Source organism: Ambystoma mexicanum, chromosome 3q, assembly GCF_040938575.1.
Source record: "Ambystoma mexicanum isolate Mex_15411 chromosome 3q, UKY_AmexF1_1, whole genome shotgun sequence".
In the NCBI taxonomy this organism is placed as follows: domain Eukaryota; kingdom Metazoa; phylum Chordata; class Amphibia; order Caudata; family Ambystomatidae; genus Ambystoma; species Ambystoma mexicanum.
Genome location: NC_090926.1, coordinates 491,414,896 through 491,428,403, shown reverse-complemented (window position 1 = coordinate 491,428,403; position 13,508 = coordinate 491,414,896).

Here is a 13,508-nt window from a genome sequence, read left to right as displayed (position 1 = left end):
GATCTTGTACACCTGTGTTATGTTCTGATAGCAGGCACATAGAATTCAGCACAGTTGAATAGTACATCTGCAGCTTCTACTGCAGTGAACTATACATTTCTATGGCACCTTCCTTTTTTCTGAGGACGTCCATCTTAATTGATGGTGCTTTTTACCTCAAACACCACAGACACCGGCGGCCCTGTTTGCTTTTGCAACTGAAATCAATTGCTGAAAGTAGCTGGAATGGTCACACGTGTTAAATAAAGTTCATCTTGAATCACATTGCTCCCCAGCAGGTGGTCTACACAGCCAATCAGCCTGCCACTAATGCCCATTGCCTTTAATTAGCACATCCAACCGTTCTTCCAGCATCCCAACATTGTTTTCTCTTCACCCAAACCAATTTAATGTCCTGATGTTGTGTGTGTTTGGACCTGTTCAAACAAGCTGGCACAGACGAAATTCCCCTTGCATCCAACTACTCTCAACGGTATCGTACAAAAATGTCGCCCTCATTTGTGCGCCCCCACAGTCACTGCAACTTTGGAGGCGCACAAAATACAGCGCTTTGGTGTAAAGCGCTTTATAAATCAATAAATACAAAATACAAATACAAAATGAGGGTGACATTTACTGTGCCCAAGCAGAGCGCGGGTTGTGGGGGTGTGCCCTGCTCTTCTTGGGCGCAGTAATGGGGGTCGGGGGTTGCAGGGGTGTCCCCTGCTTAACATTTTGGAAAGCGGGGGACACGTTAAAAAACTGTAAAGAAAAAAATAATGAAATCCACCCTGCGGTGTCAGCTCCAACCCACGTTAGTGTGTTTGTGTTGGGGTTGTTGGAGGGGGTCGGAGGGGGCACTGTGATCCATATGATCACTGCGCCGCGCCGTAACTGCCGTCAGCATTTTCGGCGTCACAGTTGCGGGCAGCGCAGTGATCACATAGATCCCCCTCAACTAACCTGCCACTGATGCCTACTGCCTATGATCACCATTTCCAACATTATTTCCAGCACCCCCAAGTATTTCGCTGTTCCTTAAAAGAAATTCATCTGCTTGTCTTATATGCGAATGTGTCCATTAAATCAAGGAGGTAAAGGGCAAATTCCTCTTCCGTCCGACTGCTCTCAAGAAAGTGGTGGGTTGTGACACATAGTCAATCAACTTGCCACTAATGCCCACTACCTGTGATCATCACATCTAACAATCTTTACAGGACCCACAATGTATTATTATCTGTTCTCCCATAGCAGGCCAAGTACTTATGTTGTGTGCCAGCGCACCAATGCATTCAAGCTGGCTCCAGTAAATTCCTCTTCTATCCTACTGCTGAAGCATGGGGTGTGTTGCATCAAGCAGCCAATCAACCTGCCTCTAATGAACCTCGCTTGGGATCACCATCTCCAACAATTATTCCAGCCACTCTCAACAGTGTTCTTTTCCCCCAAACTTGTAGTCCAAAAAGCCCTACCTAAAATGGAAAGTGAAATGCCCTAGCTCAGAAAATGCAACAGACACCGAAAACTTTCTTTCCTTGTACATCTTCCTTCTTTTGGTCTCTCCCTACAAATATATCAAATGCACCAAAGGCAATGATTTTGACAATCCCAAAAAATCCTTCCTAAAATGTAGTAAAATGTTCCAGCTCTCAAACAGCAACAGGCAGCCGTCTATACCATTCCTGTTCCAGGGATGTCATTTGGGAGTCGCCAGGGGTCGCAAGTGCAACCCCTGAGGTCTCCCTTCCTACCCCTAAAAAACAAAAAAGGAAAACAAACATTTATTTTACTTTTCTTCTTTTTTTTTAAATGGAAGATGTGGCTCTTGATTTCTGGAGTGGCTGGCTTTCTTGATCAGGCCTCTGAAAAAAAAAAAAAACCAACAGGTTACACAAGTGTAACACTTTGAGAAGGGACCCTAAACAAAGAATAGGAATAAGAAATAGTCTTTCTGGAATTCTGTACAATAATTGCTAGACTCATTAAAGGTTTATTTTAGTCACACTTCTTGGGGTGAGTCACTGATTCAGTCTGATTCTGTCTGTTCTTAAACACCTCAAAATCACAATTCAGACAAATCTATATATATATGTTGCATTTCGCAAGTTACAGTTACAGTATGTTTTTTTCTGCTGTTGTCTCTGTTGCTATTATCACAAGACATTCTATCTCAGTGTCCTCGGTGACTTGACAAAATACTTGTGCATGAAAGCTTGTGTACAGTGTAGAAATGTTTGATCGTAGCACATCAAGCAGCCCTTGATTTCATTGTGCCACAATTCATATTTTGTTGTAATGTGTCTATCTTTCCTATCTCCATGGCATGCTGTTCAGGATGTTTGTTTTGCATGTATGAGGTAACAAGTGCCCAGAGTACTAGATGCCGTGGGAGTGCCCTGATTTTCCTGCCCTACTCTAAATTCTTTAATACACAGTTATGAACCCCCCCAATGGTATGTATTTTGCCAACCTCTGAAGCCTGAAAAGTAGAGCTACGCAGGCTTGACATGCGGCCACTTTGCACCAGACCTGCAGATGAACTGGACTGCTGTTAAATCTCAGTTACCAGTTTATTGGTATCCACTACAGAGTGTAATTTACTTTCTGACTTTGAGAACCTTCACACATGCAATTGCTCATTTTACTATAGCCAGTCAGATAGCTATAGCTGGTAAGATAGCTCAGTGGGTTGAGTGTTTGCTGCTGCGATGTGTGTGTGATCTGCAGCTTGAAGGATCGCATCCCAGCAAGGCCAACTCAGCCTTTCATCTTTCTGAAGTTTATACATGAGTACCAACACTGGGTGGGTGATATTTGATGTATATTAGTTCTATATAAAGGGCTTATGGGTAAGTGCTATATGATAACACATCATTATCTATTGGCGTTGGCATCTGGTTGCATTCTAATTTGGTAATATGGGCCTATACACACTGATATTAACAGTACATATGGTGATTCATTCTTGCATGAAATGTATATCACATTACAGTGATATTGTAACCATATTTATGATAGTGTACAATGCTATGTGATGCCACTTCCTGGTTTGTCAAGGTGTGACAGATTGTGTTCCATTGCTTACCGTGATGTCATTTTGGGGTGGGGTCAAATGACATCACTTCCTGTGATATCATCAGGGGTCAATTGTCATGTGATGTCACTTCCGCTACCCCAGCCATTTTGGTGAAATGTCGTCTCTGTCCTGTTCCCTCTGTAAAAGATTCTCAGAGACTTCTGAAAACCTCCAGCAGGCCCTTCTACCCAGGCAAATCTGCATACCTCAATTTATGTTTTTATTTTTATTTTTATTCTTTTATTTGTATGTGGTTTATTCAAAACTTTACAACCATAAAGTAAAAAACATCATGGAAAAACACAACAGAGAATACAAAATTGATACAAAGAACCATTTAAAATATTAATACATTACTGAATATAAAACCTGCATTAATTTATCCAAAAATTCTTAAAATGTTAGGTATTTCAGAGGATCCTAAATACAGTGAAAATTAGGGTGATTCACGATTTGGACAAATAATTCAGCCCAGGCTTAGATGTGCTCCTGCTCTGAAATGAACTGGTGCATGTAGTTGCTTGTTCTTGAAGCAGATGTTTCTCTGTGTTATCAAACACATTCACACTGGGTCTCGTCTGCCGTAGTATGCTGGATGTGCTGCTTATGTTTCTTCTTTTATTTATTACGAGCAGCTTATTATTATTTTGTGAGCTAATATAAAGTGATGTAAGAATAAAAAAACTGCTTAGTATGAACCATTAAAATCAGAGATCGAAGTGGGCGGGAGCAGTCGGGAGCGGTGCTCCTATACTTTTTATTTTTAAGTTTCACTGTTCCTATACTTTTATTTTAAAAAGAAACTGTTCTGGAATGGTTTACTTTTAAAATAAAAGTGTAGGAAGAAGTTGAAGCTTGCACTTCAGTGCACTGCACTGCACATTCCCATAAATAGCAGGTGTGTTTGTTTGGGGGTTTGGATTATGTGTGGGAGGGGGCCATGGATGGGGTTTGTGGGGAGTGGGGCAGAACAGCAGGGAACATAGTTCCACTACTTCATTTCGTACACTTCGACCACTGATTAAAATGCGTATATGGGATGTGCACGGATGCATCAGAAAGTCTGCAGTCTAAGTCCAGCGATCAAGATTAGTCATAAGGATATATATCCAGCACATTTCCATCTTGCTCGAAGCCAGCTGCTCTGCATCACGTTAAAGGGAATCAGTGTACCCACGAGGGATTTAGCTGGTGTGAAGTTGGAAGCCTATGGTAATCGGCCAGCGGAAAAGCTTTACATGCCCAGATTTTGAGAGCATTAGGTTGCCTGCGGTCCAGGCCCGTATGCTGCGTAATTAAGGCACATTGCCTGTCTTCAGATTGGGACTGATGCATTTATGCTAATGGCGGTATTCATTAAATGTGCAACCTCTAAGCTATGCATGCATTTACAATAAACCACCGTCGTTTTCGTGCCAAAGTGATGTGATATGAAGTGACACCTTGTAATGGTTGCCCATTTCATCATCTAGGAGCTGGATGGCCCGACCTCCCACATTAAGGTAACCCGCCTAACACTCTGTGGCCGCGCTGGGATTTGGCGCGGGTCGCGAGCACTGATGGATACATGCTGCTGTCTCTCAAGTCAGTTATCAGCCGCTGTATTGCTGCCAGTCCATCAGCCGGTGGCTGGCAGTTTCATTAGTCTCTCTCTAATTCTTCCTGATTCACCGCAGCGCAGGGGTGGTTTAGATGGAGTTATCACTTCATCACTGGAATATTGTGCCAAGCCCTTCAAGATCAGCAGGGTGTCAAGGTAGGCAGAATGAATCAACAAAAAGGACCCTTAATTACACATGTTCCCTTCCGCAGGCCTTTTGGATCTGCTCAAAGGGATTATGGTCTGGAGCGCCTGCTAACACGAAGACGGGTATTCTTGCATTCCTCGAATAACCAATGACACTAGCAACCTATGATCTGCCATCTCTCATATATACTTCACATCACATTAAAATCAAGAATTGTCGACGCCAATAGTTTTAGAGTTTACTGCAGGAGCATGAAAAAAGGGGTGCAGGTGTGCAAGAGAATGGGAGGGGGAATGGAGCAAGGGAAGAAGTCATTAATACAGGGGGCCATTGATTATGACCAAGAGGAACTATGACTGAGAAAGAGCTAGTGTGGGAGGATAAGCAATAAGGCGAGAGTGTGAGAGGAAGGATGAGACGGTGTAGAGAGAAGGGGTAGGGATGGGTGTGTGTGGGGATAGACAGAGTTCGGTGCAGTGGGTTCTGTGGGGAATAGAGGTGGTCGGGTGGGTGGGGCTAGATAGAGGGCGGTAGGATGGAAGGCTGGGGGTAAAGAGGGAGGGTGTAGGGTTGAGTAGTGAGACAGGGTAGTGTGGGTGGACTAGAGAGAGGGAGTTGGGGGTGTTAATGGGGATAATGAAAGAGAGGGTAGGGTGGGTAACTGTAGAGAGAGATTGGGGTGGACTACTAGAGAGACTGAAGTACAGTGGGTGGGTGAGAATGGATCTAGGGTGGTAAGTGAGGTACATAGAGTGGTGATAGGGTGGGTGGACGTCAGTAGAAAGACTGATTGTTGGAATAAGAGAATGAGGTGAGGTGGGGTAAGAGACAGTAGTGGTGTGTAGGGCTATAGAGAGTCAGGATGGGGTGGGCAGGGGGTGAGGTAGAGCGAGACGAGTGGAATGGGTTGGTTTGGCTAGAGAGAGTGGGGGTATGGTGGGTGAGTTTTGGAAGGGAAAGTGGGGATAGGGTGGGGTTAGGGAGAGTGGGAGTAAAGTGGGTGGGTGGGGATAGAGAGATTGGGATGAGCGTGGGCAGGTGAGGTAGAGAGAGTGGGGGTGGGGTGGGTTGGTAGGGGTAGAGAGAGTAGAAGTTGGTGGGGATAGAGAGAGTGTTTGGGGTAAAGAGAGTGGGGGATGCGGTGGGTTAGTGGGTGGTGGTGGTGAGGGCAGTGGGGTGTCTGAGTGGGTGGGGTAGAGTGGGGGTGGGGTTGGTGGGTTCTGGTAGTTGGTTGGGGCAGAAAACATGAAGAACTAAGCACACTCAGGAGGATTTATCGAAAATATCACAACACAGCCCAAACAAAACCCACCCAGCACATGCAATCGGGTGCAATGGGTGAGTGGGGGTACAGAGAGTGGGAGTGGATTGAGTCAGGCTGTAGAAAGGCAGCATCGGGAGGGAAAAAAACAGATTCACCATCAAAGGTAGACGAGAATAGCCCAATTCTATGCAGAAAAGCCCAAAACAGCCCAATATTGCACATTTATAAATCGCTGTGTGGCGGGGAAATGGAACGCCTGCACCGAACTTTCTTCTTACAAATCTACTGATTGGAGTAAATATTGTTAGGGAATTCCTTATTGAAAAATGCCAACCAGATATTCACATTTCAGAAGCTCCCTTCCCTCTCTCTCTTTTCTGTAACAGTGGTTTCGTCAATATTGATAGGCAAGTGCCACACAAATATGCCAAAACCACAAATATACCTGCCTTTGAACAGGAGTCTAAGTGTACAAAAAAGTAGAAGTTGGCATGCTCCCCCTTCTCCCTCTCTCCTCACCAATCCCATACTCATGCTTCTGCCCCAAAACTACAAACCCTGTACCTGGGTCCTTCCTTTCCACCAATCCACCCCTCATCACAGTGTTTCACAACTGTACTACAAAGACTGAAAGAAACACAGTGGCACTAATCACGGTTGGAACATGGGCTATAAGGGGGGCTCGGGAATGGGTGTTATGTCGCAAAGAATCTCCTGAAATAAACAGCAGCAATCCAGTTGCTGCAAGATTCCTCAAATGGATGTAATATTAGAGCAGATCCAGCAGGGCTGATCTTTAAATCCTCAGGAAGGGGGTAGCAAAAATCATAACTTAAAAGTTTGTCTCCTCGCCCCCTATCAAGGAATGATTCGCAGATGAAAAATGGAATGGAATGATGGCTGCTTTTACCAAAAAGTAGTGGAACATCGTACTCTTTGGTTCCCACCCACTTCAACCTCTGCCTTTCAATTCTTGGAGGTTTGTTAAAAAAATTGAACAATGGCCTCATCAATATCACAATTCATTTCATAGTTTGATTGTGTTCTGCTATTGAAGTATCTGTGTAGGAAATATGTTTAAAATGGGGTCAGGCGGAGAATGAGCTCCGGAGGCAGGGGAGATTATGTGCATGAGAGTGATACCATGTCACGAAGCTCAGCCTGGATTCCTCAGTCTCAGCTGTTCTTTGCCCGACTGGAAAGAAGGGAAAGCACTCTTACTGGCCTCTGCCCATTTTCTATGCATTGTCCTGTCTGTAAGAAAATTCCAATTAACGGGCCGGTGTATTTATTCATCCCAGAACAATCCAACTGCATTTTTGGTGCATGCTCTATTTCAGTAGAGTCCTATTTGAAATGTTTATTGCCAAAACGGTGTTCGTTCATTTCCCTTGGTGACACAATATGCATTTACCTAGAATCACTGTACCGAAAAACACTAACCCAAGCCCAGGGTTGTGCAGGTGATGCAAACCATCCCTATGGTTGGGCATGTGTGCTCCTTGCCCCATTTAGGAGCTAACCCGGGACAGAGATATGGGAGGCAACGGGGAGCAACGATCTATATGTAAGAGATAAGCCCCATCCCTTTTTGGTGCAGCTTATTTTTAATACTGCTTCCGATATAGATGCTACAGGCCCGAGGCCACTGCATGCCAAACACCACAGAGAGCATGGGGTGTGTCCTGAGGGCCATAGAGGCTGCCGAATGGGGTTGTCTGCCTCTAATATCTTCTGTGGGGTATACTCTCTCCTTGGAACCATAAAGACTAGTTCTATAATCAAATTGCATGTGGTTCTGACTACAGAATTACATCCTTTTCTGTATGTGACGTGCAGTGACAAGGTTAAGGGCCCAGGATTGTATACAGAGGAAGGACTGCTCAAAGTAGGACATCACACACCGTTCTCAGAGCTCTAGATACTCTACCTGCCATATTTTCTGTATCTAGATCTAGCCCTTACTTTGATTACAAAAGCCAGATGGGCCAACCAGACCAAACACAAATGCAAGCTCATCAGTGTCCAGCTGGAGGGTTTTTGCCGTTCGGTTAAGCAGATGTTGTGTAAATTGTGGGACTGTGCTTTTGACTTAGTCCGATTGCACTCACCTCAATCCAGTGGGTTGATACGTTTATTGAGGCCACGTGAGAAACGAATGGAGCATTTACTTACTTATGCAACTCACGTTGCAGTGGTGGCAGACCCTTAGTAGACTTTGTGAACTACATTTATCTTTGCAATGTATCCAGAATCAGAGGGTCATCTAGAGCCTCTTGGGTATCATGACCTAAATTACACAGTTAGGCTACAAGGCATGATGCCCCCTTCTCCTCTCCATCAATCCCCTCTCTCCCAAGATATGTCCAGACCTTGTTCTACATTTTCCGGTTCTCAGCTCATAATGTAGATTTGCTTGACCTTGACTGCCCATGGGGGTGAAGCTTTTTTTGTCATTTCTTCTTTCCTTGTGCTTATGGTATGATAGTTTTCACAACAGTTTGTCATGCTTTTCTGAACAAATTACATTGTGTTGTGCAGTTCTGACCTCTGTACTTAATACAAGTTTGAATGATTAAAATATTTTTTTTTTTGTGTTTGAGCATTAAAACGGGAACATATACTGTAATTCCGATAAATGTTTCACACAAACGAATGCCCTGTGAAGGTTTGTTTCTTTTGACATCACCAGTTTGTATACATTCATTGGTCCTCAAATGCTTCTGGACCAGTGTACACTGTGACAGATTGGCATCAGCAAGGGCAGGATACCCTAAGCTTTTTAGATTTTTATGAAAACAAAATGATGTGTATAATTATGTTTCTGAAACGGATGCCTGCTAATCATTCTCCCTCTTTCATCAAATGCTCCATACCAAAATGATAGTGCACTCATGTGCCTTTGCTGTAACCCGTCTTCTTACATCTACAGACCTGGCATTGCAGTGGCATAGAACAGGTTCCTGCCACTAGCAGCTTCTATCATGCACACACCAGCGGGCAAGAGCGAAAAGTCTGGTAATTTACTTGTGGCTCTACCCCCTTCTCAGAAGCCCACTACAAATAGCAGGAGGCGTCGCGCCTCTTCAAGTGATGTTGGCTATGTTGGCCCCTCTGCTTACCTGTGCTCAACTTGAAAGACTTCCCTGTGGACTACGAGTTGGTAATACTCCTACGTCCCATCCTCTTTCCTCCATACTTGTGGAGGACAATCCGCATCAACAATTTCTAATTTGTGTCCTTCTTTTATTTTTACATGAGGTACCGCATGTGGCTGTAACCCCACCCTCCATGGCTCCGCCCCGCGCATCGCTTCAGTCCTTTTCTCTGAGCGGTCGGGGCTGGACGCACTAGTATCACTGGGAATTTTTATTTTTATTCCCTTTGTCCTTCCTTCCTGCTATTGTTCCTCGGTCATTTAGTCCTCCGTCTATGCCGGGATTCGTGTCCTGTTCTTCATGCGAACGTCATTTCATGAGGGCGGATCTTTGCTTGGAGTGTCAAGGCACGGAACATCACTGAGATTTGTGCTTCTACTGCGACTCCCTCTCTGTCAGGGCACTCCAACGCTGTCTTTTTCGGTGGGAGGAAGTGTTTCAGCACATTCTTCCTGCTTTTCATATACAAAAAGACAAAGCGTCCAGTAAGTTCTTTACTTTTTAGGGCACCCCGGACAGGGAACTCCTTACGGGGTCTTCCAGGTCCGGGAGGGGCTTGGGTAGCTCTGTTACCAGGGATTCCCCTGAGGTGCCTAAAAGGCCTAATAACCGCTCCAGAGTGTTCTTCGAGGGTTCCTGCTGCAGACCTGCCAAAACCGGACACCGTTCCGAGGTTCATCTTTTGGGTGCTATGGTTCAGCCCAGTTCGTCTGTGGTACTGTATACCGAGGTTCACCCTGACGTCTCAATTTCTGGAGCTTTCCACACTGATACTGGGGTATGCGCTGAGGTATCCGGTTCTGGAGCTTTCCATACCGAGTTAAGGCTCGAGGCCCATCTTGAGGGAGCTATATGTCCTGGGTTAAAGTCAGAGCTTCCTCTTCTTGAGGCTAAAGTCAGCACTGACAGAACCGAGAGATCCTCTTTGAAGGTCTTGTCGCTGAGGTTCATCCCTCAACTGTCCCACGCTCAGGCTCATGATGGTACCAGCTCTGTCGAGGGGGCAAAGATGGTGGCATCCACTACCAGTTCTGCTGAGGTTCCTCCACTGGGGGCTAATTCTGGGGTAGTTGCTAAGATGTCCAGTAAATATCAGAGACCCCCCAGTACCAGCTCTGCTGAGGATCGTTGTGGCATGGCTAAGGTGTTATTTAAGTTCCCTGACTCCCCTCAGGAGACAATTGCCTCATCTCCACATGTGATGCAGTTCTCCTCAGGTGTCGACAAAATGGTGGCCCAAACCTCGTGGTCCACAGCGGCCATTTTGGTTACCTCCCTTACACCAATGTTCACATCGTCTGGTGCTGGGAGCATTCCTTTTGGGGCTGAGCAGCCTTTTCCACACTATGTGGACAACAAAAATCTGTTCCGCCCATCATATGATGGGCGTGCTCGGACACCGCTGCTTCATACAGTCTCACTCCCTCCTTCTTCCGCTCCGCTGATCTATGTGGATCCAGCCGGCAGTGGGCCCTCCTGGCAACCATCCTCCTTGCGTTCATGGGGTATGCCCCTCATGAGCGGCCTCTGCCTGTACCAGCGCCAAAACCTGCGGCTGAGGATGAGTTCGTTGGGAAGTTTCAGATGCTCATGAACTATGAAGGCGTGTTTCAAATGTCTTTTCAGGGAAATGTACCCTGAACCTCCTGGCCCCCCTCCTGCCCCGGCTGTTCCATAGCAGGTTCCGGTGGTGCCACTTCTTCCACTGCTTCCCGCTGGACCTTCCCCATCTCTCCCTCCTCTGCCCCCATTGTCTCCTATAGATAAGACACCGGCAGACCGAGACAACACTTTAAAACCTGTGGCGGTAATGCATGGTAGGCCATTCTTCTGTTCCTGCATCGTTGGATGAGCCTCAAGCGGATCAGGATAGCGATGAGCAGCCACGCTCGGTGAGAGCATAACATGACCGGGTCCTAGATATGATGGCCCTTCTTGATATCCCAGTACCTGAGGCCCCCACTCCTCAGGAGGGGGTGCTTTCTAAAGCTTTTACTGTGTCACCTCAGGAGCGCACCGGCCTGTATCTGCCTGTCGGCTCCCTTCCTCAATGGTGGTGCCAGCGGCCACCCTCCAGTCCAAGCCAGCCTCTACATCTTCAACGGCAGCGGCTCAGATACTTTCCAAGAGGATAAGCTTCTGGATGCCTTGGGCAAGAAAGTATTTGCCAATTTGGCGCTCCAACTTCGTCAAACAAACACAGAGCTCATCCTGGCAGCAGCCAATTTGAGGCTGTGGAAAGAGTTAGCCGACTTCCAGGAGTGTATTCCTGCAGATAGGCTAGATGACTTTAAAGCCGGTCTGTCGGACCCCAGAGTTTTGGCACAGGATCTACTGGAAGTTGTGGCACATCATGTAGATAGCTCGGCTCAAGGCCTTATGGTCGGGGTTGACACCTCCCGCCAGGCGTGGCTCCATGTGACAAAATCTTCAAATGAAGTGCAAGACAAAGTACTAGACCTTCCTTTTGATGGCAAAGAATAGTTTCATTCTTCTACTGACGAGGAAATCACAAAGATGAAAGCGAGTACCCGAATTGCCAAATCTTTATCGGCCCTGGTAAAAGCTCCAGCTAAGGCCCCTTATACACAGAGGTCAGGGTCCCAGACTCGATCCTTCTCTGGGTTCAGGGGGTTTCAGGATCGCTTTGTGCAACAAACTGAAGCTCCGGTTGGCAGAGCCCTCCAAAAGCAACAACGGCAAGGTGGTTGGTTTTTCTCTCGACCATCAGCCTCTTCTCCAGGGACAGGTAGTCTCCCTGCCAACAAATCCTCAAAATGATATCATTTGTTGGTTGTACGAGACGCTAGTGGGAGGACGAATCTCGTCTCATATAGAGGCCTGGCAGACCATCACCGAAGGATTTGTCCATCGCTCGGGCAGGCTTCCACTTGCCCCTCCCTTACCCCAACCTTCAACCCTCCCTTCCAACAGATCGGGATGCCCTCGCTCAGAGCGGAGGTGCAGAAACTTCTAGACCTCAGAGCGGTGGAGCCTGTTCTTCTCGGGGAGCAAGGGGAGGTCTTCTACTCACATCTGTTCACAGTGCCCAAACCCAAACAGGCTGGCCTGTGCACTATCCTCGATCTTTCCCAGTTCAATCTTTCTCTTCCTCAAGAGAAATTCAAGATGATCACGCCTTGCCAAATAAAGTCCTCTCTTCAAAAGGGCAACTGTCTCTCAGGACTCTTACATGCACATCCTGATATGGAGGCCACATCGGAAACCATCTCAGGTTCTCCCTGAGAGGGGAACACTTCCAGTTCCATGTGCTCCCTTTTGATCTAAGCTCGGCGCCGTGTTGTGAAGGATTCCAATCGGGCGTCACACACTGGACCAGCACCCTTGGTCTTATCCTAGGATGTAGCGCTCAATGAGAATACTTTTTCTTCATTATCTATGAATTCGAATTGAGCCGATAGCCAACCCATCTCACACCCCCTTTTACAAATACCCCGGGTCACAATGGACTATGAACCAGGCCAGTGGGTGCTAATACAATATTTATTTATTTTAAAGGAATTGACACCATTTTTATATGGGGCAGCAATCACCAATGGGGTGATAAGTGATAATTACAATGAAACCCCCTGAAATACACTTGGTAAACCTTCTACAAGAATATATCCAAAGCATATATGAATAGGAGCACTTTTTCTATTCGGCTAGACAGCACCCGAGTTAAGGTTCCCCCCTGCAATGTTCCCTCAAACCCCAATTAATTGAAATCTGAGTGGATATAAAGAAACAGCAGGGATTCAGGGATATGAGACAGCACACAGAATTAAAATCCGACCTTGTCTCCTATTTTGTGAGGCAAGGTTGGATTTTGCAATGGCTTAAAATGAGACACGGAATTTGACAAATAATTAAGCAAGTATTATATGTGTGGTTAAATAATGATGTGCATACGTATTATCACAGTATCAGGGATGTTATATCACTGGCAACTATAATGTAAGGTATCATAAAAGGCATACAGTTCAAAAGCAACGTGAAATGGAGAACATAGTGCTGTCAAAATCACACATGGAAAAGTGGCAATTTACACTTTTTGCAGTTTTAAATGTCCAAATGTTTTTTTTTTTTAAATGAGTGAAATATACAGAATCAGAATGCGGTTTTTAGGCTGGGTGATAGATGCACATCACAGGGATCATATAGAAGTGAAAGAGTGACTATAGCTGAATACTTGAATGAGACTTTCAAGGTAAAGGAAATTTGGTTTTGGTGAAATACATGTAGGATTATTTAGTGTGTTTTGGAGTGCATCGCCACTGCAT